The 27,312-nt window shown below is 41.2% G+C and overlaps 1 non-coding gene and 1 pseudogene across 1 annotated transcript; both read left to right on the top strand.

Annotated features, from left to right (window-relative positions):
* Positions 1-23,591: 23,591 nt before the first annotated feature.
* LOC134932766 (small nucleolar RNA SNORA17) lies at positions 23,592-23,678 on the top strand. Its single transcript, XR_010179475.1, has one exon. It is a non-coding gene; the product is annotated as a small nucleolar RNA SNORA17 (small nucleolar RNA).
* A 1,229-nt stretch (positions 23,679-24,907) lies between these two features.
* LOC134944484 (5S ribosomal RNA) lies at positions 24,908-25,028 on the top strand (annotated as a pseudogene).
* Positions 25,029-27,312: the final 2,284 nt, after the last annotated feature.

Raw genomic sequence — 27,312 nt, 5'->3', positions numbered from 1 at the left:
ACATGTCACCACTCTACACCAGCATGCAAAGAGGGACTTTTTGGATATAAACAGGCACTAGTACTCAGAGTATTATTGAGAGGGGAGGGGCTGGCACTTATCATGTAACGTATAAAGGGAGATCCAGAGCACCTCTTAATATGTCTCTGTCATTCCTACTGGTGGGATGTCTTGAATAAGGTTACATTTGGGAACCAAAATTAAGACTCTATGTATTAAAGTGGTGATGTGGGTAATAAAACTCTGAAATATTGCTTATAGATGAGTCCTGGTGAGTGTGCCTTTGTTCTATTTGAATGAATATATATACATATATACAGTATATAAACAAAGGTAACAGGCGGCACTCCAAGATTCTCATTAGGAGAAAAAACATATTGTTTATTGCATCAATGTTTCTGCATCAATTGCATATTGGCCCTCATTCCGAGTTGATCGGTCGCAAGGCGATTTTAGCAGAGTTACACACGCTAAGCCGCCGCCTACTGGGAGTGAATCTTAGCTTCTTAAAATTGCGAACGATGTATTCGCAATATTGCGATAACAAACTACTTAGCAGTTTCAGAGTAGCTCCACACTTACTCGGCATCTGCGATCAGTTCAGTGCTTGTCGTTCCTGGTTTGACGTCACAAACACACCCAGCGTTCGCCCAGACACTCCCCCGTTTCTCCGGCCACTCCTGCGTTTTTTCCGGAAACGGTAGCGTTTTCATCCACACGCCCCTAAAACGCAGTGTTTCCGCCCAGTAACACCCATTTCCTGTCAATCACACTACGATCGCCGGAGCGATGAAGAAGCCGTGAGTAAAAAAACTATCTTCATTGTAAAATTACTTGGCGCAGTCGCAGTGCGAATATTGCGCATGCGTACTAAGCGGATTTTCACTGCGATGCGATGAAAAATACCGAGCGAATGACTCGGAATGAGGGCCATTGTTTTTTGCATCAATGACCCGATCATCAGACATCCTGATCTTGATCCTGATGATAGGGTCACGTACCCTGAAAGGTTGATGAAATAAACACTACTGGGTAAATTTACTCAAATGGGAGTTCTATTTAAGATGGGATGTAGCCCATAGCAACCAATCAGATTCCAGGTATTATCTTCTAGACGGTGTTAGGTACAGCTGTGCTCAAAAGTTAACATTCCCTAGCAGAATTTGTGATTTTCTGGCCATTTGTCAGAGAATATGAATGATAACTCAAAAACTTTTCTTTCACTCATGGTTAGTGGTTGGGTGAAGCCAAATAAAATATAATATTGCAGAACCAACTATTGACCAGACTGTGAGCACAAAGGATAATTAGTACTCAATTGAGGTAGGACAGAGCATTAATTTGAGAAATTGTCAGGCAGCAATGAAGTGTTAGGTAGATACCTGCTCATGACAACTTACATCCTATAGGGAAGAGGCAGACAAACAATGTGGAACCATCTAGGATTTGAAATGGTATCAAAGACTGGAGGTTAACTGGAATGACAGTAGAGATTTATTCTGAAAGCATGCTTGAAGCCTTGGAGACTATTGTATGTGGCAATAAGTTACAGATATGTCCACCCCATTTTAGCTGTGTGTCTAAATAAGGATATATACCATGCCTTGTAAGATATGCTTCATTAATTTGCTGCATTATCTGATTATTCTGTAGAAAAATAAAACTGGGTATCCATTCAATCACTGGTCATGGTGGTACATCTTAGATGTACGAGGACAAAGGATTGGATGAGGATTTTGTAGATCAGGGTAAAGAGATGGAACTTGCAATGAACTATAGGTGATAGAGAACCAGTGTAGTTATTGGCAGTTATTGCAATGTTTCAAACACTGTGTAACTCAAGTTTTACTCAGGTTTATGATGGTCATGCAGTTGATATGATTCTGCACCTTTGCCGCCTCAAATTTAGAGAACATGAGGAAGTGTATGGGGTGATATTTATAAATACTTTTTTGATGCCATTTTGTCCATGTGTAACTTTAGTTTATATATGTATGACCTCATTGTTTTAAATATGTACTTTTTATTAGAATTAGTGTTCTGCATACATATAGGCACCAGTTAGAAAATATAGTCTCACTTTAAGTTAAAAGTTGTCTTTCACCTTTGACCTAGTACAGAAGACATAGTGAGTGGGGAGTGTACAAATCTTTTAGGCTGGCTTATTTTAATAAATATACAGTATGTTCCTATTATTACTATCTCAGATGGAAACTGTCTAGAAAGATATTTGTGGTATTGTATTAATTAATGGGTGAAAGGGGACACCTGTCAAGTCATAAGATAAATTACGTAATGTGAATTAGTACTGCACTCAGCTGCACAGGCCCTTAAATTATTATCTGCTAAGACACTGAAAGTAATCTTACAGGAGGGCTATAAAGCCTAGAGACTTACACATAGCAGATCAGTTCCGACTGAAGCTAGTTTTGTCTGCAGCGGATATAACCTTCTACAAATCCCCTACAGCTTTTAAGTTGTGACAAAGTTAGTAGGCAGGACCCTGGAGAATCAGATGAACTTCATTATTTAAAATACTTAAAACATCTGAGATAAGAGCTAAGTATTCTAATTTGTTCTTGCTATAATTGTAACTTGTATAGCTTGTTACTTACTGTGTTAGTCTCCATATTTAACACATCGTATCCCTAAAACTGGGTCGCTTGGGTTTTGTAACCAACAACAGGAGGCATATTTTTACACAAGATGCCTCCTGAGGTATTACCATATTGTCACACAGCAGCTGTGTACAAAGATTAGTGGTTGCAACAATAGCGTTCACCTCTGAATTAGCACCTGGATTTTGGAGGTGGAGTGTGTAGAAAGTAAAGACCAGAATGCGGGGGGGGGGGGGGGGGGGGTGAGGAAAGACAGAAAACCTGACAAGGAAGATAAGATCGACATGGCAGAACTGTTCGATGAGAGCATGAATTTGAAGTTGCAGAAAACAGTGTGACTTCATTGATTGTAATTCAGTGGAAGAGGAATATTGCATAGGTAGGAGGTATGTAAAGTGTGTTATGGCTGATGTGCTAACCACCAGTGGTTCATAGAAGCAACCAGGACAGTATTATCTATATCAAGGTAAATGTGTAATTAAAGAGTAAAATGGCCGCTTTGGGACAGAAAGGATATCAATGTACAAATAAGGGAGTAAAGAAAATAGTAGAATGTGGTAAGTTTAATAGTGATGAAGCTACTCCTAGTCAGGGCTTTTTTAGAGAAGGATGTAAGGGAGAAGGTGAAAAGATGGTATAGGAGAGGATAATGAGGTCAGTCAGGGAAAAAAAAATAATTTTTATAGCCAGAGACAGCACAGGGGGAATGTACATCAACATGCATAAGAGATAAGAGACAGTGACTTACTGTAGACCATTGTAGAAGACAAAAACAGTGACATTTGGAGACAGAAGGTACAGAAATATTGTCACTTGGGATGCTAAAGTCCAACAGATGAGAGAGGGAAGGTTGGAAGAGAAAGAGAAAGGGAGCCAAATGGCAAAAGTATCAAGGAATTCATAGACTGTTTTAGTTATGCAAATGTTGAGTTGGTGATAGAGGCAGATAGGGAGGACATCAAAGGAGGATGAGAGGAAGATTCAGGACAAATAACCTGGAAGGTGTAGTTGAGGATAAAGAATCATCTGTTTGTTGCTTGGCAGGTCAGGGATTATAGGAAATTAACAAAATTACAAAGAATAGAGCAGTTTGCCCATTGTGTCATCTGAGGAAAGCAAAGAAGTTAATTGAATTAGAGATTAAGTAATCATGAACAGAAAGTACAGTGTGTTTGTTGCACATCAATCTGGCATTACAAAGTACACAAGAAAAAGGGAAATTTCTGGTTTACGGGGATGGTGTTTGTAATGAAGGGAAGAGGGAAATGTGTGAAGAAACAGAAAGGGGACGGAGATCACCAGTAGACTGGATTGGAAGAAGTGGGAGAGGGACATACTATTTTGTGATGTTGATTTGAAAGGAGAGAACAGTGAAAGAATAAAAATAAAATTAGAGCTAGAAAACAGTTACTTTATTGATACAAAAATAGAAAAAACATACAATATTGTGCATTAGTTCACACTGGCTGGTACATCTATAACATAATATTAAATATTTATAAAACAATTCAAAACCAGCAATAATTCAAGGTGAATTTACTTAATTAGCTGCTATGTACAACATTAAGCTTGAATATTTAATTTTACTAGGATTTTTCATGTAAGCATAAAAAAGGTTGATAGCATCAGGGCCGGACTAACCATCTGCCCTCCGGATGTTTTGTTTAACCGTCCCTTGCCCAAAGTGTGTGTCTCCAAGATAATTGAGGTGTACAGTGAGAACACGCCCCCCCTTACTCATGGCAAACCCCTGTGAGACTTGTCACATGCCCCTGCCCCCCACCTGAAGTGTCTGTTTCAAAGGAAATGTGGGTGTGCAATGAGTACATGCCCCCTGACTTGTGGCAAGCCCCCATGCGCTGTGCCCATGCATCCCCCCATTACGTGTGCACACACTCACAAATGCCAGGGCCAATTCATATCCCACATACGTCCTTAAATAACAAGCAAGCTAATCTGGATTTCTTGTTCTGCACAGGCATGCGTATATGGATATAGCTGGCAGTTACTGGGTTAGTAGCATGGAAGCATATCTAGCTTTCTTATTGAGTACATATAGTTGTTAGTAAGGCAGCCTCATTATGGTTGTTAGTAATTCACAAGTACAAGTGCATGTTATTCTAAAAATAAGTATTGCTCCTTCTCCTTATATTCCTGGCCCAGTAATGTATATACTGTAGCTGGATGGAATACATCTGAACTTGCTCTTTAAGTATGCTGGTCCAAACAAGAAAACAGTGGCAGTGTGATATCCTCCCGGCTGCCGGTGCATTCCTATAGTGCAGCACAAATTACCACAAGTCTTCATGTTTGTATGAAAAATCCTATACCAGAGCAAATTAATGATCCAAGTTTAATGTTGAAACTAATATAACATCTTGCAGCAGCTTCCAAGTCTCTCAGCATCCTCCCCATGGTAAAGATGAAGGAGACACCACAGAGAATCCCGGAAACCACCGGACAATTGAGTATTTTTGTAAATTATATACTGTAGGTTTTGGGAGCAGGCATAACCACCAAAATCCAAATTAATGAGGATGACTACATCTGTACTTTCTACCTATTACTGTCTCAAAATGCATCCTGCTCTGCAAGTCTAATATGTCCACCAGGTTTAAACCAGGGGCAAAATTTACTAAGAAATGTGTTTGGATTCTCAGGCATATTAGTCATTTTTCAAACACAGATATTTACTAAAGGCAAAAACTGGTATGTTCTATCAAATCAAACTTCCAAACACGGCAACCATGCAAATACTATCATATACCACATTGGCCAAACCAGCGAGTACTTTCCATAGGGATCAATGCAACACAGATATTTATCAGAATTGTGTTAGCAAACATGCCCGAGAATTAAGCAAACTCTGGACAAACTCAGCCCCAATTAGAAAGCTAAAATAAACCACCTCATCAGCAGCAGGTTTGCATGTGGTTTAACTGTGAGTGTGTAACACAATTATGTCTATAAAACCCATTATATTTGCATTGTCACAGTATAAAATCAAACGTTAATCAATAATTTCCATTTTGCATACAGTAGGAAATATATATATATATACAAGAAAAGTCCATGCACAATTTGATTTAAAGATTTTATTGATTTTTCCAAACATATATGTGATATACTGTTTAACATGAATAGACTATTAATCTGAGTAATCCTTGAGGAGTAATATACATTAGCATTTCTTACATACAGATTTGGGTGGAAGAACTGAGTGTGATATCATATTACAGTGGGTAAGATATCAACAGGTTTTACATAGTCAAGCATATCCTTGTTTATGTAACATTGGCCCTCATTCTGAGTCGCTCGCTCGGTATTTTTCATCGCATCGCAGTGAAATTCCGCTTAGTGCGCATGCGCAATTTTCGCACTGCGACTGCGCCAAGTATCTTTGCTATGAAGATAGTATTTTTACTCACGGCTTTTTCATCGCTCCGGCGATCGTAGTGTGATTGACAGGAAATGGGTGTTACTGGGCGGAAACACGGCGTTTTATGGGCGTGTGGATGAAAACGCTACCGTTTCCGGAAAAAACGCAGGAGTGGCCGGAGAAACGGGGGAGTGTCTGGGCGAACGCTGGGTGTGTTTGTGACGTCAAACCAGGAACGACAAGCACTGAACTGATCGCACTGGCAGAGTAAGGTTGAAGTTACTCAGAAACTGCAAAGTAGTTTGTAATCGCAATATTGCGAATACATCGGTCGCAATTTTAAGAAGCTAAGATACACTCCCAGTAGGCGTAGGCTTAGCGTGTGTAACTCTGCTAAATTCGCCTTGCGACCGATCAACTCGGAATGAGGGCCATAGATTCAGCGATATTTCAGAAGTTTAAACCACCATATCAATATAGTCTGGTGATTAGGATATCAATAATGTTAATTTGGACATACAATAAGACGAAGACAATGGGAGGGGAGGGGGTGGAAAGGGCTGGGGTGGGGGAGGTATAAGTTTCATACAAGAAATTGGACAATAAGTATGAATGTGTCTAATAGTCGATGTAAGTAGAGAGTCATGTACATGCTAAATTGTTCCATATATCTTTTTTAGTTTCGTCTTCTAGTGAGTTGATGTACCGTCCCCACTTCAGAGAAAATTTGTTTATTTGCACCTTAGGATCAAGGAAAAGTGCTCTCTTGTCAAAGTAAATCAATTGTAGTAATTTGTGTTTCAATTCTAGAATTGTAGGTGATGATTTAACAGTCCAGTGTATTAGGATGAGTTTCTTTGCCATGGTTAGAGTGACGATAAGGAAGGGGGTGAGGTTACGGTCTGTTGTGGGTATATTCCAACTCTCCAAGCTTATACATAGACATACTAAGGGATTTAAAGTTAACTTCACTTGAACTGTAAATTCAAGGAAAGCCAGAACCTTTCTCCAGAATTTCAAAATCTTATGGCAGGCCCATATAGAGTGAAAGTATTTCGCGTTGGACATTGAGCATTTGAGGCAGATACCCGATTCCATATTCGACATGTACCTTCTTTGGGCAGGGGCAATATATATTCTGTGTATTGATTTGAAGTGAACTTCTTGCAGGTATACTGATTGCAGTATGCTCATTATTTTAGGGGTCTGGGCGTTGAATAGATTATGAGTTGTTATTGTGGGTATATCCTTGCTCCATGAATGGGCGAGTAAGTTAATATGATTGTCAGTTTTATAGTTCGCAAGGAAGAGGTAAAGTGTCTTGGATTTGAAAGTTTTCTTGGAGATAGAGTTGAAGAAGGGATCCATAGGGTGAGTTATCTTGGGCTTAGTGTTGTTTGGTGATAAGGATAGGGCAAAGTGTCTTGCTTGGAGGTAGAGATAGAAATGAGTGTTAGGGAGTGTATATGTCTCTTTTAGGGAAGAGAAAGGGAGAATAATTCCTCCTGGATCAAATAGTTTTGTTGCCATATTGAGTCCCTTCTGAGACCATTGGTGGAATGTGCTGTCAGAAATGGATGGTATGAAGTTAGGGTTACCCCAGAGTGGGATGAATGGGGTTCTAGAATGTGATGATTTGAGGATCTTATTGATTTTAATCCAGCTAGAGTAGGTATCCCGGAATAATGTATGAGTCAAAATTTTCTTTGGTATGAGTCTGGCTGGCGTTTGAAGAAGCGCTCCAGGGGAGAAAGGGCGGAAAACCTGTTGTTCTAGTGTTTTGTCCGTGTAGATGGAGGTTTCCATAAGCCAGTCTGCAATATAACGAACGTGAGTGGTGAGGGCATATAGTGTAAAGTTTGGGAGATTAAGTCCACCTGAGGTTTTTGTTTTGAAAAGTTTTTGTAAGGATATTCTCGGCCTTTTGCCATTCCATAGAAAGAAAGAAAAGGCTTTTTCTAGATTGCGTATATCATGTTTAGTAATGAGGCATGGTAGCATTTGTAAAATATAGTATATTTTTGGAAAAATAACGCTCTTTAAAACTGCTGTCCTACCAAACAAAGATAATGGTAAGTTAGTCCATGCTTTAAGTTGTGAGTGGATTTTTGTTAGTAGAGGGGTAAAGTTGGCTGAATAAAGTGTAGAGGGGGTATTAGTGATTTGAATTCCCAGATATGTGATTTGTGAGGTTTGTATCTGAAATTGGGCTAGGGCTGGATGATGTCGGAGTGCGGAATTTAAAGGATGAATGGGTAGAATAACTGATTTTGATATGTTAATTTTATAACCAGAGATGGGGCTGAATGAATTAATAATAGCTAGTATAATTGGTAAGGATTCTGTCGGTTTAGATATGAAGAGAATCATATCATCAGCAAATAATGAAATCTTTAATTCTAAGGATTGTATATGTATACCTGTGAATCTTGGGTCTGATCTAAGTGCTATTGCTAGGGGTTCAATTGCCAGGGCGAATAAGAGGGGCGAAAGGGGGCATCCCTGTCGTGTTCCTCTCTGTATAGGGAAGGGAGGGGAGAGGAAGCCATTGCAGGCTATTTGGGATGTTGGTATTGTGTATATTGTCTTGAGGAAATTTATGAATGTGGGGGGGGAGCCAAAGAGTTCTAATGTAGAGAACAGATGGGTCCACTGTACTAGATCGAATGCTTTCTCGGCATCTATTGACAATATGATTTTTCCATTGGATCCATCTGTCTCCAACCCATCAGTGTGTAGTGTGGCCAGAACCTTGCGAATATTTGTGGCTGAATGTCTTCCTTTAATGAATCCTGACTGGTCTGGGTGAATCACTGCTGGTAGGATTGGGTTTAGTCTAGTTGCAAGGATTTTTGTAAGTAGTTAATAGTCGCAGTTTAATAATGATATGGGTCTATACGAACCTGGAAGATCAGGGTTTTTCCCCGGCTTTAGAATTAGTTTGATTATTGCTGAATTGAAGTACAAGGGAGGTGAGCATTTATATAAAATTGAGTTGTAGAATGACGTTAGAATTGGGGAGACCTGATCTATGAATAGTTTATAAAATTCTCCGCTGTATCCATCTGGGCCAGGAGCCTTGGTTGGTTTTAAGGATTTAATATTCTGTCTGACCTCTTTGACTGTAATTGGGCGTGTAAGGGAGGGGATTAGATCCACTGGGATTTGAGGGTATGATAAGTCTTGCCAAATAGATTGAGGAATATCCGGGTTTGAAGGACTACTAGTGGAAAGTGTATCCGATGGCAAGTCTGGTGGGATATTGGTGGAGGGGTGGGAATGAGAGGACTGGGTATTAGAATATATGTTGGCAAAATATTCACTCATAATTTGGGTTATTTGTTTATTCGAGGAAGTGTTGCTCCCATCAGGTAGTATTAGTGGTTGAACCCTCATTGGTGGTCTGGTTCCATTTAAAATACTGGTTAGAAATTTGCTCGTTTTATTTCCATATCTATGATAGCAAAAATTAGATGAAAATTGATATTTATCTGCCATTGTTTGTAGTAATTCATCAAATTTAATTTTGGCCATCAGGTATATGGACTTATTAGTGCTAGATGGGTTTTGTGTATAGGTAGAATAGGTGTTCGTGAGTGTTTGTTGAAGGGAGATATAGGATTCAGAGTTACGCTTTTTAACTTGGGATTCATAGGAAAGGATAGATCCTCTAATGACTGCTTTCGCAGTCATCCAGTATAGGGATGGGTCCGAGGTAATAAGATGTTTGTTGTGTTCATGGTAGTCTTCCCAAGCTTTATTTAGAGTAGCGACAAATTTCGGGGAATTGATTAGATTTGCAGGAAACCTCCATGTTCTATGTGAGGATACCTCATTTTGAGTTTTTAGCTTTAGCCAAACTAAAGCATGGTCAGACACTAAAATTGGCTCAATACCTGAGTCCGTGACTTGGGTAAAGAGAGTATTAGATATAGTGATATAGTCAATACGGGAAAGGGTATTGTGGGCTGAGGATAAGCAGGTGTATTCACGCTCAGTCGGGTTGAGGGCTCTCCAAACATCCACCAGCTGGAGCAAAGTTAGAAAAGAAGGGATACCTTGTTTAGGTGGGGGGTGGGATGAAGCTACGGATAGAGATTTATCTAGATGTGGATGGGAGATTAAATTAAAATCACCTCCTAGTATCATGTTAGAAGATGCAAAGGGTAGGAGTTTCTGAATTAGTGTATGTAAGTAAGATTGGGTTTTGGTGTTAGGAGCGTATAGGGAGCATAGAGTATAAACTGTGGAGTAAATCTTAACCGAAACTATAACATACCGGCCTTCTGGATCTACCTCAGTGGATACTATATCATATGGAATGTTTTTCGAGATCAGTATGACAACTCCCCTAGATTTGGAGTTAAAGGGGGAGGAGGCTAGGAGTCTCCAGTTGAGCATCTGCAATTTAATTGTTTCTTCGGGTGTGAGGTGAGATTCTTGTATGAATGCTATGTCCAAATGTTGTCTGTTTAGGTAAACCAGTACCTTACGGCGTTTTGCTGGAGAGTTGAAACCTCCCACATTAATCGAACCAATCTTTAAAGATGACATGAGATGTAGGTTGTTAGGAGCATCAGGAGCACAGTACATACTTTGTTGACAGTAGACCTGGGTGGGAATGGAGAACAGAGAGGGAAAGAACAAAAAGGGAGGGGGAGACAAGACAATGCAAAAACATAATGGAACACATTTCCCATGGGTTTGTACCACATGGTGAACAGAGTACTCATTTGCCAAAAGGCATAGATCTTCCGCAGTTTGATAAAACTTATAAATAACACAACAACACTAATTAAAGTGTGTATTAAACTAGAATGGTGCATAACGGAACATAACAGGTGTTCACGGACCCTTAGAAAGTGTTAAAATAGACCTCCTAATGGGTAAAATAGATGTAAGTTGTGTATTGTATCATAAAGGTATAGGCAGTGTGATTGGCAGGAAGTATGATTTCTCTAGGTATGTAGGGAGGAGAGCTTCTACTAAAATTTAGGTTATGTAGTCAGAAGTAGAGAGCCTTAGTCATAGATATATTTAAGAAGTGTATTGGAATGTGATGGAGGAAGGGGGGGGGGGTGGGGGGGGAGGTAGAGGGAATGGGCAGAGTGATTGATGGGGGGGGGAAGAAAGAGGGGCGAATGTGTGGTATACTTTCCGTGGACTCAGTATCCATACAGCAGAGATGGTAGGGATCATAGAGAAAGCATAGCTAGTGTGATAGGGAGATTCAGGCTTAGAGATTGCTAAACTTGCTTATAATAAAATCAGAGAGGTATACATATCTATAAATAGGTATTAGTATAACATCTTATTTTTGTAAGGGTTGTGGGTCTGAGATATCTTCTGGGCTCTGGCGGTGCTCTTCTCTCAGAAAGGCTTGTGCATCATCAGGGGAATTAAAGTCAAAATGTTTGTCATCGTAGAAGATGCGCAGGCGCGCCGGGTACATGAGTGCAAATCTTCGTTTTTCAGAGACAAGAGAGGAGCAGATTGGAGAAAAGGCTTTTCTCGCCCTGGTTAGTTCAACCGAGAAGTCCTGAAAAAGACGTATGCGTTTGCCTTCCCATACCAGATCTGGGATCTTTCTAGAAGCTTTCCAAATAGCAAGTTTGTGCAAGTAATTTAGGCATTTAAAAATAATAACTCTAGGCCTTTTATCATGAGGCTTAGGTGGGGGGCCAACTCTATGGGCTCTTTCAATTATCAGGTCTTTACATTCCATTTCTATCTTCAGGAGTTTCGGGAGGGTGATGGTTATGAATGATGTGATATCTGGCCCTTTTAGGGATTCTGGGACTCCAACAATTCTGATATTACATCTAAGTGATCTGTTCTCTATATCATCAACTTTATTCCAAAGTTGATGATTTTCTTTCTGAAGTCTGAGGATCTGACACTGTGCATCTGACATATCATGGGAGATTGTTCCTATATGGTTCTCTGCATCTGAGATCCTGCTCTGTAGATTCTGTATTTGCTGGGTTATATCTGACACTGCCTGCGTCAGCAAGGGGGACATAGTGGTTTGAATTGCTTCCACTATATCTTTATAAGTCACAGGGGAGTCCGGGGATCGCCGTACCTGAGGAGAGTCTGGGTCTTCTGAAGCTGCTGCAGCAGCTTTCTTATGTGCTGGTACGCTGGGCGCTGTGTCAGCGTCCGGCGCCATGATGGGCTCTGCACGGCGTTTCTCCTGTCTGGGCTGCAGAGGCTTGGCGGCGGGCGGAGAAGCAAGATACTTCTCCATCAGCACTCAGTGTGCTCTTATGCTGCAGGGTGGAGAGGTGATGGAGGCGTTCGGCAGCCTTTTAGAGTTTAGTTTGGCGGGTCCTGAACGGAGCAGCGGAGCTATGCTGCGACCTGCATGAGACCGGAAGTGGAAGACCCTCAAGTCCATGCACAATTTAAAGAACATCTGCATTATATATTAAAAATATTATACTGTCAATCAGAAACACAGCCATTTCCAAAATGTTTGTCCTCCTACAGTATTGCTTTGTCACTGCCACACAAATACAAGAAAAATAAAACTTACAAAATGCAACACTTTACTATAGTATGTAATCCTCCAAAACACCACCTGCAGAAACATAAGTTGGGTGCACACTGGAGCGATGTTGGGCCAATTTGTTATTTCACAATTACAAATAACCTACAACCTACATCGCTCAGTGTGTATGGGTGTATGTGTGCTCCTGTGGTCACTAGCGACTGTTGTCAGGTTTGATGTGCTATAAATTGCATGGTAATAAAGTAGCAGCCAATCAGCTCCTAACTGCCATGTTACAGGCTGTGTTTGAAAAATGACAGGAACTGGTTGTTTAGTACTTTATCACCATGCAGTTTATCACTCTCCAAGGCTTGATAAAACTTGGCCACAGAGAAGAAAAAGCAATCACAAACCTCCTCCACTACACAAAACACAGGACACACACAGATATACACTAAATAAACATAAAAATATGTCAAAGACAGAAAAAGTAGACACACTGATAACAAACAAGATAATGAAGTAGATAAGACAACTTACACTCAAATATCACCAATCAGAATGCACAATAAACAATTCACCAGGGTTCCAACATTCCAAACTTTCAACTACCCTATCCACTCTTTAACCACAAGGTCCACATGGTTTGGGAGCTATTTATATACCTGAGCCACAGTTCAACACAGTGACAGCTACAACCAAACAATAAAAACCACTGGATTGCACCCAGCAATGTACGGGAGTGACTGGCCTGAGACAAACATGGCTCAGAAATCACAAATCTATATGTCATCAGAAAACACGATTCTGGAAAACAAAGTAAATTTCCAAGTTTGATTAAGAACAAACAATCTCCTGTGCCCGAGTGATCAACACATGTTTATACTTGGGAAAACTTGGTCAAAACACATTTTTTTCCTATTGTCAAGTGGTCAGGATATGCCTGCAATAACAATCACTCATGTGATGCTTTTACTTGTGAAGTGAAGTAACTGTGTGCTGAAGATTGTCCTTTGTATGAGCTGTATTGAGAGATTTTACTTATTTGCAATGACTTTGATTAGTTTTATAAATATTATCTAAAAAAGAGAAGATTTGAATTCTCTTCTAGTGCAAAGACAAAATATAGTACTAATGGTAAAGCTTCCAGACACTGCAAACTAATCTAGCTGTATACTTTGGTGAGTTTGCATTTAACAGACCTATTATTTTGTTTCACTTTCCCATTTAACAGTGAGGGGTGTGCTGTGTGCAGCTGTTTTATTCTAAGAAATTGCACTTTTTCTTTAAAGTAGTCCAATAAAATGTGTACTTTGAACATATGTTATTACATTAGGCATACTATACCTACAGAAATAATCCTGTGCCTTAGCAACGACATACTGTACCCCTCATTCAATAATAATAATAATAATAATACCAAATCATCCTGAATCATTCTGTCCTCTGAAACTTGAATTACATTTAGTTTTATGATTTGTTAAAGGAAATATATGAATGTATTTTTTAACCTTCTTTATAGAGATGAGCGCCTGAAATTTTTCGGGTTTTGTGTTTTGGTTTTGGGTTCGGTTCCGCGGCCGTGTTTTGGGTTCGAACGCGTTTTGGCAAAACCTCACCGAATTTTTTTTGTCGGATTCGGGTGTGTTTTGGATTCGGGTGTTTTTTTCCAAAAACACTAAAAAACAGCTTAAATCATAGAATTTGGGGGTCATTTTGATCCCAAAGTATTATTAACCTCAAAAACCATAATTTACACTCATTTTCAGTCTATTCTGAATACCTCACACCTCACAATATTATTTTTAGTCCTAAAATTTGCACCGAGGTCGCTGTGTGAGTAAGATAAGCGACCCTAGTGGCCGACACAAACACCGGGCCCATCTAGGAGTGGCACTGCAGTGTCACGCAGGATGTCCCTTCCAAAAAACCCTCCCCAAACAGCACATGACGCAAAGAAAAAAAGAGGCGCAATGAGGTAGCTGTGTGAGTAAGATTAGCGACCCTAGTGGCCGACACAAACACCGGGCCCATCTAGGAGTGGCACTGCAGTGTCACGCAGGATGGCCCTTCCAAAAAACCCTCCCCAAACAGCACATGACGCAAAGAAAAAAAGAGGCGCAATGAGGTAGCTGTGTGAGTAAGATTAGCGACCCTAGTGGCCGACACAAACACCGGGCCCATCTAGGAGTGGCACTGCAGTGTCACGCAGGATGGCCCTTCCAAAAAACCCTCCCCAAACAGCACATGACGCAAAGAAAAAAAGAGGCGCAATGAGGTAGCTGACTGTGTGAGTAAGATTAGCGACCCTAGTGGCCGACACAAACACCGGGCCCATCTAGGAGTGGCACTGCAGTGTCACGCAGGATGTCCCTTCCAAAAAACCCTCCCCAAACAGCACATGACGCAAAGAAAAAAAGAGGCGCAATGAGGTAGCTGTGTGAGTAAGATTAGCGACCCTAGTGGCCGACACAAACACCGGGCCCATCTAGGAGTGGCACTGCAGTGTCACGCAGGATGTCCCTTCCAAAAAACCCTCCCCAAACAGCACATGACGCAAAGAAAAAAAGAGGCGCAATGAGGTAGCTGACTGTGTGAGTAAGATTAGCGACCCTAGTGGCCGACACAAACACCGGGCCCATCTAGGAGTGGCACTGCAGTGTCACGCAGGATGTCCCTTCCAAAAAACCCTCCCCAAACAGCACATGACGCAAAGAAAAAAAGAGGCGCAATGAGGTAGCTGACTGTGTGAGTAAGATTAGCGACCCTAGTGGCCGACACAAACACCGGGCCCATCTAGGAGTGGCACTGCAGTGTCACGCAGGATGTCCCTTCCAAAAAACCCTCCCCAATCAGCACATGATGCAAAGAAAAAGAAAAGAAAAAAGAGGTGCAAGATGGAATTGTCCTTGGGCCCTCCCACCCACCCTTATGTTGTATAAACAAAACAGGACATGCACACTTTAACCAACCCATCATTTCAGTGACAGGGTCTGCCACACGACTGTGACTGATATGACGGGTTGGTTTGGACCCCCCCCAAAAAAGAAGCAATTAATCTCTCCTTGCACAAACTGGCTCTACAGAGGCAAGATGTCCACCTCATCTTCACCCTCCGATATATCACCGTGTACATCCCCCTCCTCACAGATTATCAATTCGTCCCCACTGGAATCCACCATCTCAGCTCCCTGTGTACTTTGTGGAGGCAATTGCTGCTGGTCAATGTCTCCGCGGAGGAATTGATTATAATTCATTTTAATGAACATCATCTTCTCCACATTTTCTGGATGTAACCTCGTACGCCGATTGCTGACAAGGTGAGCGGCGGCACTAAACACTCTTTCGGAGTACACACTTGTGGGAGGGCAACTTAGGTAGAATAAAGCCAGTTTGTGCAAGGGCCTCCAAATTGCCTCTTTTTCCTGCCAGTATAAGTACGGACTGTGTGACGTGCCTACTTGGATGCGGTCACTCATATAATCCTCCACCATTCTATCAATGTTGAGAGAATCATATGCAGTGACAGTAGACGACATGTCCGTAATCGTTGTCAGGTCCTTCAGTCCGGACCAGATGTCAGCATCAGCAGTCGCTCCAGACTGCCCTGCATCACCGCCAGCGGGTGGGCTCGGAATTCTGAGCCTTTTCCTCGCACCCCCAGTTGCGGGAGAATGTGAAGGAGGAGATGTTGACAGGTCGCGTTCCGGTTGACTTGACAATTTTGTCACCAGCAGGTCTTTCAACCCCAGCAGACCTGTGTCTGCCGGAAAGAGAGATCCAAGGTAGGCTTTAAATCTAGGATCGAGCACGGTGGCCAAAATGTAGTGCTCTGATTTCAACAGATTGACCACCCGTGAATCCTTGTTAAGCGAATTAAGGGCTGCATCCACAAGTCCCACATGCCTAGCGGAATCGCTCCCTTTTAGCTCCTTCTTCATTGCCTCCAGCTTCTCCTGCAAAAGCCTGATGAGGGGAATGACCTGACTCAGGCTGGCAGTGTCTGAACTGACTTCACGTGTGGCAAGTTCAAAGGGCATCAGAACCTTGCACAACGTTGAAATCATTCTCCACTGCACTTGAGACAGGTGCATTCCACCTACTATATCGTGCTCAATTGTATAGGCTTGAATGGCCTTTTGCTGCTCCTCCAACCTCTGAAGCATATAGAGGGTTGAATTCCACCTCGTTACCACTTCTTGCTTCAGATGATGGCAGGGCAGGTTCAGTAGTTTTTGGTGGTGCTCCAGTCTTCTGTACGTGGTGCCTGTACGCCGAAAGTGTCCCGCAATTTTTCTGGCCACCGACAGCATCTCTTGCACGCCCCTGTCGTTTTTTAAAAAATTCTGCACCACCAAATTCAAGGTATGTGCAAAACATGGGACGTGCTGGAATTTGCCCATATTTAATGCACACACAATATTGCTGGCGTTGTCCGATGCCACAAATCCACAGGAGAGTCCAATTGGGGTAAGCCATTCCGCGATGATCTTCCTCAGTTGCCGTAAGAGGTTTTCAGCTGTGTGCGTATTCTGGAAAGCGGTGATACAAAGCGTAGCCTGCCTAGGAAAGAGTTGGCGTTTGCGAGATGCTGCTACTGGTGCCGCCGCTGCTGTTCTTGCGGCGGGAGTCCATACATCTACCCAGTGGGCTGTCACAGTCATATAGTCCTGACCCTGCCCTGCTCCACTTGTCCACATGTCCGTGGTTAAGTGGACATTGGGTACAACTGCATTTTTTAGGACACTGGTGAGTCTTTTTCTGACGTCCGTGTACATTCTCGGTATCGCCTGCCTAGAGAAGTGGAACCTAGATGGTATTTGGTAACGGGGGCACACTGCCTCAATAAATTGTCTAGTTCCCTGTGAACTAACGGCGGATACCGGACGCACGTCTAACACCAACATAGTTGTCAAGGACTCAGTTATCCGCTTTGCAGTAGGATGACTGCTGTGATATTTCATCTTCCTCGCAAAGGACTGTTGAACAGTCAATTGCTTACTGGAAGTAGTACAAGTGGGCTTACGACTTCCCCTCTGGGATGACCATCGACTCCCAGCGGCAACAACAGCAGCGCCAGCAGCAGTAGGCGTTACACGCAAGGATGCATCGGAGGAATCCCAGGCAGGAGAGGACTCGTCAGAATTGCCAGTGACATGGCCTGCAGGACTATTGGCATTCCTGGGGAAGGAGGAAATTGACACTGAGGGAGTTGGTGGGGTGGTTTGCGTGAGCTTGGTTACAAGAGGAAGGGATTTACTGGTCAGTGGACTGCTTCCGCTGTCACCCAAAGTTTTTGAACTTGTCACTGACTTATTATGAATGCGCTGCAGGTGACGTATAAGGGAGGATGTTCCGAGGTGGTTAACGTCCTTACCCCTACTTATTACAGCTTGACAAAGGGAACACACGGCTTGACACCTGTTGTCCGCATTTCTGGTGAAATACCTCCACACCGAAGAGCTGATTTTTTTGGTATTGTCACCTGGCATGTCAACGGCCATATTCCTCCCACGGACAACAGGTGTCTCCCCGGGTGCCTGACTTAAACAAACCACCTCACCATCAGAATCCTCCTGGTCAATTTCCTCCCCAGCGCCAGCAACACCCATATCCTCCTCATCCTGGTGTACTTCAACACTGACATCTTCAATCTGACTATCAGGAACTGGACTGCGGGTGCTCCTTCCAGCACTTGCAGGGGGCGTGCAAATGGTGGAAGGCGCATGCTCTTCACGTCCAGTGTTGGGAAGGTCAGGCATCGCAACCGACACAATTGGACTCTCCTTGTGGATTTGGGATTTCAAAGAACGCACAGTTCTTTGCGGTGCTTTTGCCAGCTTGAGTCTTTTCAGTTTTCTAGCGAGAGGCTTAGTGCTTCCATCCTCATGTGAAGCTGAACCACTAGCCATGAACATAGGCCAGGGCCTCAGCTGTTCCTTGCCACTCCGTGTGGTAAATGGCATTTTGGCAAGTTTACGCTTCTCCTCCGACAATTTTATTTTAGGTTTTGGAGTCCTTTTTTTACTGATATTTGGTGTTTTGGTTTTGACATGCTCTGTACTATGCCATTGGGCATCGGCCTTGGCAGACGACGTTGCTGGCATTTCATCGTCTCGGCCATGACTAGTGGCAGCAGCTTCAGCACGAGGTGGAAGTGGATCTTGATCTTTCCCTAATTTTGGAACCTCAACATTTTTGTTCTCCATATTTTAATAGGCACAACTAAAAGGCACCTCAGGTAAACAATGGAGATGGATGGATTGGATACTAGTATACAATTATGGACGGGCTGCCGAGTGCCGACACAGAGGTAGCCACAGCCGTGAACTACCGCACTGTACTGTGTCTGCTGCTAATATATAGACTGGTTGATAAAGAGATAGTATACTCGTAACTAGTATGTATGTATAAAGAAAGAAAAAAAAACCACGGTTAGGTGGTATATACAATTATGGACGGGCTGCCGAGTGCCGACACAGAGGTAGCCACAGCCGTGAACTACCGCACTGTACTGTGTCTGCTGCTAATATATAGACTGGTTGATAAAGAGATAGTATACTCGTAACTAGTATGTATGTATAAAGAAAGAAAAAAAAACCACGGTTAGGTGGTATATACAATTATGGACGGGCTGCCGAGTGCCGACACAGAGGTAGCCACAGCCGTGAACTACCGCACTGTACTGTGTCTGCTGCTAATATAGACTGGTTGATAAAGAGATAGTATACTCGTAACTAGTATGTATGTATAAAGAATGAAAAAAAAACCACGGTTAGGTGGTATATACAATTATGGACGGGCTGCCGAGTGCCGACACAGAGGTAGCCACAGCCGTGAACTACCGCACTGTACTGTGTCTGCTGCTAATATATAGACTGGTTGATAAAGAGATAGTATACTCGTAACTAGTATGTATGTATAAAGAAAGAAAAAAAAACACGGTTAGGTGGTATATACAATTATGGACGGGCTGCCGAGTGCCGACACAGAGGTAGCCACAGCCGTGAACTACCGCACTGTACTGTGTCTGCTGCTAATATATAGACTGGTTGATAAAGAGATAGTATACTCGTAACTAGTATGTATGTATAAAGAAAGAAAAAAAAACCACGGTTAGGTGGTATATACAATTATGGACGGGCTGCCGAGTGCCGACACAGAGGTAGCCACAGCCGTGAACTACCGCACTGTACTGTGTCTGCTGCTAATATAGACTGGTTGATAAAGAGATAGTATACTACTAATATTATATACTGGTGGTCAGGTCACTGGTCACTAGTCACACTGGCAGTGGCACTCCTGCAGCAAAAGTGTGCACTGTTTAATTTTAATATAATATTATGTACTCCTGGCTCCTGCTATAACCTATAACTGGCACTGCAGTAGTGCTCCCCAGTCTCCCCCACAATTATAAGCTGTGTGAGCTGAGCAGTCAGACAGATATATAATATATATAGATGATGCAGCACACTGGCCTGAGCCTGAGCAGTGCACACAGATATGGTATGTGACTGACTGAGTCACTGTGTGTATCGCTTTTTTCAGGCAGAGAACGGATATATTAAATAAACTGCACTGTGTGTCTGGTGGTCACTCACTATATAATATATTATGTACTCCTGGCTCCTGCTATAACCTATAACTGGCACTGCAGTAGTGCTCCCCAGTCTCCCCCACAATTATAAGCTGTGTGAGCTGAGCAGTCAGACAGATATATATAATATTATATATAGATAATAGATGATGCAGCACACTGGCCTGAGCCTGAGCAGTGCACACAGATATGGTATGTGACTGAGTCACTGTGTGCTGTGTATCGCTTTTTTCAGGCAGAGAACGGATTATATTATGTACTCCTGGCTCCTGCTATAACCTATAACTGGCACTGCAGTAGTGCTCCCCAGTCTCCCCCACAATTATAAGCTGTGTGAGCTGAGCAGTCAGACAGATATATATAATATTATATATAGATAATAGATGATGCAGCACACTGGCCTGAGCCTGAGCAGTGCACACAGATATGGTATGTGACTGAGTCACTGTGTGCTGTGAATCGCTTTTTTCAGGCAGAGAACGGATTATAAATAAAAGTGGTGGTCACTGGTCACTATCAGCAAAACTCTGCACTGTACACTACTGAGTACTCCTAATGCTCCCCAAAATTAGTAAATCAAGTGTCTCTCTAATCTATTCTAATTCTAAACGGAGAGGACGCCAGCCACGTCCTCTCCCTATCAATCTCAATGCACGTGTGAAAATGGCGGCGACGCGCGGCTCCTTATATAGAATCCGAGTCTCGCGATAGAATCCGAGCCTCGCGAGAATCCGACAGCGTCATGATGACGTTCGGGCGCGCTCGGGTTAACCGAGCAAGGCGGGAAGATCCGAGTCGCTCGGACCCGTGAAAAAAAACATGAAGTTCTGGCGGGTTCGGATTCAGAGAAACCGAACCCGCTCATCTCTACTTCTTTACTGATTTTTTTTCAGCAAACAGACAATACAGGAGTCATAGTAAATGTCTAGTAATTATGTGAAGATATTACAGGTTGAGTATCCCTTATCCAAAATTCAAAATCCCACATTTTTGGGTACCCTACTGAGATAATGACATATATATATATATATATATATTATATTGTGTGTATATATAGATATATTATATAGATATATAATATAATATATATGTATATGTGTCATTATCTCAGTAGGGGAACCAAAAATGTGTGATTTTGAATTTTGGATAAAGGATACTCAACCTGTGCCATAACAATAGATTACAGATGGCTTCTATAACTGCATACAGATGGAGCTACGCTAGTCGTGGTTCTGTCTGTGACTAGGCACACCCACCCGGGTGAGCATATCACCGAGAGCATCCCCATCTGCCTGGTTGTGCTTGCCCACAGCAGAGACACACTCCATTTACTTGAATGGAGAGCGTCTTCATCCGCACGTCCAGACAGAGACGCTCTGAATGGTGGCATCTCTGTACACTCCCGGCGTACCTAGATGGACAGATCACCTAGTCACACCGAGAGTGCACGTTTGCAATGGAGCCACCTCAGATGAGTGCAGTTTCATCTGTAGGTCAGACTATGAGATGTCTTTGAGTGATTTGGGGTGTCACTTTTACCTTAAATGCTTGGCCAAAAGATTTCCATGTCCTGACTAATCTTTGCATTTTGTATTTTAGTTATTTTGTTTAAAGTGTATGATTTCTATATTTGGATTAATATTTCCTCACTTGCTATATATATATATATATATATATATATATGGGTGGTATTCAGGTTGCCGGCTGCCGGGATCCCGGCGCACAATATACCGGTGTCGGAATCCCGACACCTGAAATACCGACACTTTTTCTCCATCTTGGGGGTCCACGACCCCCCTGGAGGGAGAATAGATAGCGTGGCATGCGTAGCACACCACTGTGCCCACAGCGTGGCAAGCGCAGTGAGGCCGCAAGTGGCTGACTTGCACTCATTCATCTGTTGGTATGCCGGCGGTCAGGATTCCGGCGCTGGTTTGCAGGTCACCAGGAACCCGGCCGCCGGCATACCCTACTACACCCATATATATTTTGTCTTGAACTGTAAGTGTTGTTTTTTTGTTTGCTCATTTGATTATGTACTGTGTAATGGGTGCAGCGGACCCCTTGTGGTGCCATATAAATTAACGATAATAATAATTATACATATATATATATATATATATATAGATTTATTTATTTCACACTGGTGCATATATTGTCTTTTATGCTTTCTCTCTGATCAGCTGCATTTTTGGTGTTATGACAGATGATTTACATTAGTAGTTTTATCATGTCCTGAGTTTATAAATTTATAACAGCCACTAGTACTGTAGGTTTCAATTGTATGGCTACTAGCAACTCCTTAACAACTTTCCCATGTACATATTGGTTGCTTGTTGCTGTTATAAAGTATCTTTTTTCACATGTATCTCAAAAATCATGTACTACCCCAAAAGCATATGAACTTTCTGTGTAAATATTTTTGGTCCTCTCTTCTGACATAAGTCATGACTTGGTTAATGCTTTTAATTCTAAAAAAAATTCTGAATTTGGTGGTAAAGAAGAAGTTAAGAAAATTTTGTGTCATTTTCCACAGCATACTCTGATTTTGTTGCCACAGTTTCTGTCTGTCTATTGCCACTGCCATCAAGATACATTGTTAAAATGACAACATTGAACAGGTCAATATAAGCAGACTGTCAACATGTTTACAGCTTTAAGATCTGAAATATTAATGTAAAATCTTGATAGTCTGCATGGAGAGATGATTATCTTTATTTTTTTTATAGCTGAAAACCCTCAACCATTTTTTTTTTAAATTGGATCCCATAGGTATTGGGATAATGCATACCTGTGTGAATCCATAATCAGGTGTGCGGTACGTGAGGTTTTTTTTTTACATTGATAAACCTCATGCACAATTGAATTCCCCCAATAGTACATTATTTTATTAAAAATATTAATTTATATAATAGCACATTAAATTGTAAAAAGTAAGATAAAATGGATTTTTTTTTCAAATATGCAATTCATTTATAATTAAGCAGAACACCAAATGGTTTTCAATAAAATAAATATTTTTGAATGATCTTAACTCTTCTCATTAGGGGAATTTATCAGAGTAAGTTTATCGACATCTCCATCATTCTCTAGGGTTGAACATACTTTGTTTTCAATATTGATTAACTTAATGGACATTCTGGGATAGCAGACATTGCTCTGTTATACCCCTTTACCACTAGCTTCTTAAAACACTGGTAAATGTGCAGGGGTGCACATTTACCCGTGTTTTTCCCTAGTAAAAAAGGGTCCCCCTGCAAATTCCCAGATCAAGTGATCCAGGAATCCTACCTGGGTAGCTTGCCAAGTTGAACATGTGTTCAAACCGGTATACTGTCTAGTTTGAACGGGAGCCGTGTCGAGGCGACACAACTCCCGTTCACAGTGAATGGGAGGGCTGAGCTGGGCAATCATGTGATCTCCCAGCCCCGCCCCTGCCGCATCACTAGCAGCGTCACCAACCCGGCAAAATGCCGGGTTGGTGAGCGCTGTGGGAAAGGGGGATGTAGCACGTGTCGCAGCTGTGTCAGGCGACACAGCTGCGACCCGTGCTACAGTGGAAAATGGGTATGTCTGTGAAACCCATCTAGATTAGATAAATCTTTGATTATCAAGGACAATACAATCAATTGCATTTGTCCAGACAAGATCCCTACTACTACTACTACTACTACTGCTAATAATAATAATAATAATAATAATAATAATTGATTTTGGTGGTCATTCCGAGTTGTTCGCTTGCTAGCTGCTTTTAGCAGCATTGCAAATGCTAGGCCACCGCCCCCTAGCAGAATAGCGAATGAAAGATTAGCAGAAATGCTACTAAATAGTTTCCTACAGTTTCTGAGTAGCTCCAGACCTACTCCTTGATTGCCATCAGCTCAGTCCGTTTAGTTCCTGGTTTGACATCACAAACACACCCTGCGTTCGGCAAGCCACTCCCCCATTTCTCCAGCCACTCCTGCGTTTTTGCCTGACATGCCTGCATTTTTTAGCACACTCCTGGAAAACGCTCAGTTACCACCCAGAAACGCCCCTTTCCTGTCAATCACTCACCGATCAGCAGTGCGACTGAAAAGCGCCGCACGAACAACAGCAAAACTGTTAAAAAAATTCAAGTACACAGAGTATACATATGAAAATGACAGTCTACACAGAAATATTGAAAAGTATAAAGTGTAACAACACAGTAAATAGTAATTTATTAATGATTCAAAAATTAATTCTCAAAAATCGTTGACACGAATCAGGATAAACCTGATGGAAAATTAAGAGCACCTATGGTGAAAATTTTTTTTCAGAAAAAAACAATTATATGCCTGAATAGATCATGATAAATTATGGAAAGTGAGATCACTATGGTAATGATTATAGGTTGTTAGTGATCTATTAACCTATGCGATCTAGAAAGAAGGCATAAGAAAAGGTATAATAATAATATGAATCAAAATTGGAATATCAATTTAGCTGATGGTTGCTATCCATTGTAACAAAACTCAGGCTCTATCTAAGATATTGGTCTTCTGACTCAGCATATTAGCCTGTTTTCCAACCCTTCATCTTTTCAATAGGTGAGACTAACCTACCTTTCCCATCCACTGTCCGCTATAAATTATATAAGACAGTGGACAGCAGAAGGTGGGGTCCCATCCGTATTCTCTACTTATCTTTTCTATACAATTCTGTACCCTCTCATCCAGATGCGAGACCACTCTCTGCAATGCTCACAGTAATAGAGAATCTACGCTACTAACTGGACCGCAGAAGTACCCTTGTTGCGCATTCTCCATTACACTCTCTCATTTGTATCTCAGTGTTGCCACTACTGCCATATTTTCAGCGGTAAACGCCCAATCTCATCCGATCTTGGAAGCTAAGTGCTGACAAGCCTGATCAGTACCAAGCTGGGTGACCCCTTGGGAATATCAGGTGCAGTAAAAATTCAACCTATGATCACAAACAGCAGAAGTGTTAGAGCAACTTCCTAACTCTGTAAGCCTGTACCCACTCTGCGATTACCCTCCTGACAATCATTGATTACTAATTACTCTCTATTGGCAATTTGTGTTTTTGTTTCTTCCTTTATGTCGTTTGCTTTCAAAATTTGAACAAACGTCTTCTTACACTAGGATCTTTTGTGTAGCAAACATAGCTTCCACCAAGGGGACCCCCATCAGCTAAATTGATATTCCAATTTTGATTTATATTATTATTATACCTTTTCTTATGCCTTCTTTCTAGATCGCATAGGTTAATAGATCACTAACATCCTATACTCATTATAATAGTGATCTCACTTTTCATAATTTATCTTGATCTATTCAGGCATATTGTTGTTTTTTTCTTAAAAAATTTTTTCACCATAGGTGCTCTTAATTTTCCATCAGGTTTATCCTGATTTGTGTCAACGATTTTTGAGAATTCATTTTTGAATCATTAATAATCTACTATTTACTGTGTTGTTACACTTTATACTTTTCAATAATTCTGTGTAGACTGTCATTTTCATATGTATACTCTGTGTACTTGAACATTTTTTTGAATCAAACTATCTCCTTTTTTATGTGATATTAATATTAAAAGTTAAGTTTTAATAAATTCATAAATTTCTAAGCGTGCCCCAACACAGAGTCTTTCTTTTTCTCTCCTCCCTATCCAATTACTACTGACTCTGGGAGCACCACCAACCTATAATAATTATTAGATACCTTCCTTAAGGATCTCTAAGTGTAATACTGTTGGTTATTTGAACAGGTTTTTACAATTCTTGTATAAATCTATGTTCTTTACTATAATTTTCTTCCTGTGCGGAACCAAACCAAACCCTCCTGTTAACCCTTTTGTATTCTGTCATCTTTTATGAATGATTGCACAGATACAGTAGAACATATTGATCTTTTTATTATTTTTTACTATGTTTCAGTATTCTGAATAACTCTGTTGCTTTAGTGGAAACAATGTGCTAGTTCCAGCCAAAAAAACAAAAACAAACTTTTGTACATACTAGATCTTTTCCATATGAATTTTTCTAGGTAATAAAGGGACAATTAAATGTATTTTTATGTAGAGGTTGTTGCTTTGTCAGACAAATTTACTGTTGTTTGTCTTTATGTTTTCCACAGAGCACATAAAAACTAATTGACAGAGCAAATGTGACTGATGTAGGACTTGAGAGATTGACATGTTACCATGCATGTGCCAAAAGTCAATACCAAAAAATGTTCTCTTAATTTATTATATACACACAAATAATTTTAACACACACAGCAACACATTGGGAACTTAAGTCCAGTGCTCCAGCCAGTTGCTACTAGTATTTTTGAGCTTTGGAACAAGCCCTGTTCTTCACCTACTTTCTGGATACAGCCAATCTACTACGGTATGTAAGGAAGAAAGTCTACATATCCAGTTCTAGTGATACTGTCCTTTAGTTGTGTGTGAACATGGTACTGTATATATGGAATAACTGATAATGATTTCTTTGCCTTATCTGGCCTCTCCAATCCTTACTTTACACTGATTACTTATCTTCCTGAGATGCCTGCCTTAAACATAGACTGTTTCCCATTTTCTCTTCCCACCACCCATTATCATATTTTGATCACTCCTTGACTTCCAACTACATTACCTAATTACCTAATACGTCATGATTTAGTATACTCCACTCTTCTATGTCACATTATATACTTACCTGGGGAACTATGACATGTGCAGCACAGCAGCAAAGACAACATGCAGGGATCAGATTCCAATTATTACTTTCACTTGCAGTATTTCTCTACTTACGTTCTATCCTGTAAGCTGTGCAAAGTCGGTTGGCTGTGCATTTATTTTGGAAGTGTGGAGTTTGTTTTTTTATGCACAGCTGCACCAATTACATTTTACCTACAAACACTTAAAAAAACAGAATCATCATTGCTTTTTAACCCTCTCACAATCCTCTCCTTTCTTACAGTCCAAATACAATTCTGCACCTACCTTATCTATGCTTTTTAAATCTACACCCATTGAGCTTAACAGGAAATACACTAAGCGCTTAGGTGAGTGAGACTGCAATATGATCGTCAGCCACCTTTTGTACAAGGGGATTACCAATCCCTTAATCCACAAAAGTACCAAAACAAACCAAGTGGCGCTTAACAATCATATAGTGTAAAATATTTTATAAGAATGCACATAAAATACAATGCAACAACCTCCCGGGGGTGTAATACAATTATTAATA

This window comes from Pseudophryne corroboree, chromosome 1 (genome assembly GCF_028390025.1).
Source record: "Pseudophryne corroboree isolate aPseCor3 chromosome 1, aPseCor3.hap2, whole genome shotgun sequence".
Classification (NCBI taxonomy): Eukaryota; Metazoa; Chordata; class Amphibia; order Anura; family Myobatrachidae; genus Pseudophryne; species Pseudophryne corroboree.
Note: the sequence above shows the minus strand (reverse complement) of the source record. Positions and strands in the feature narration are given on the sequence as shown.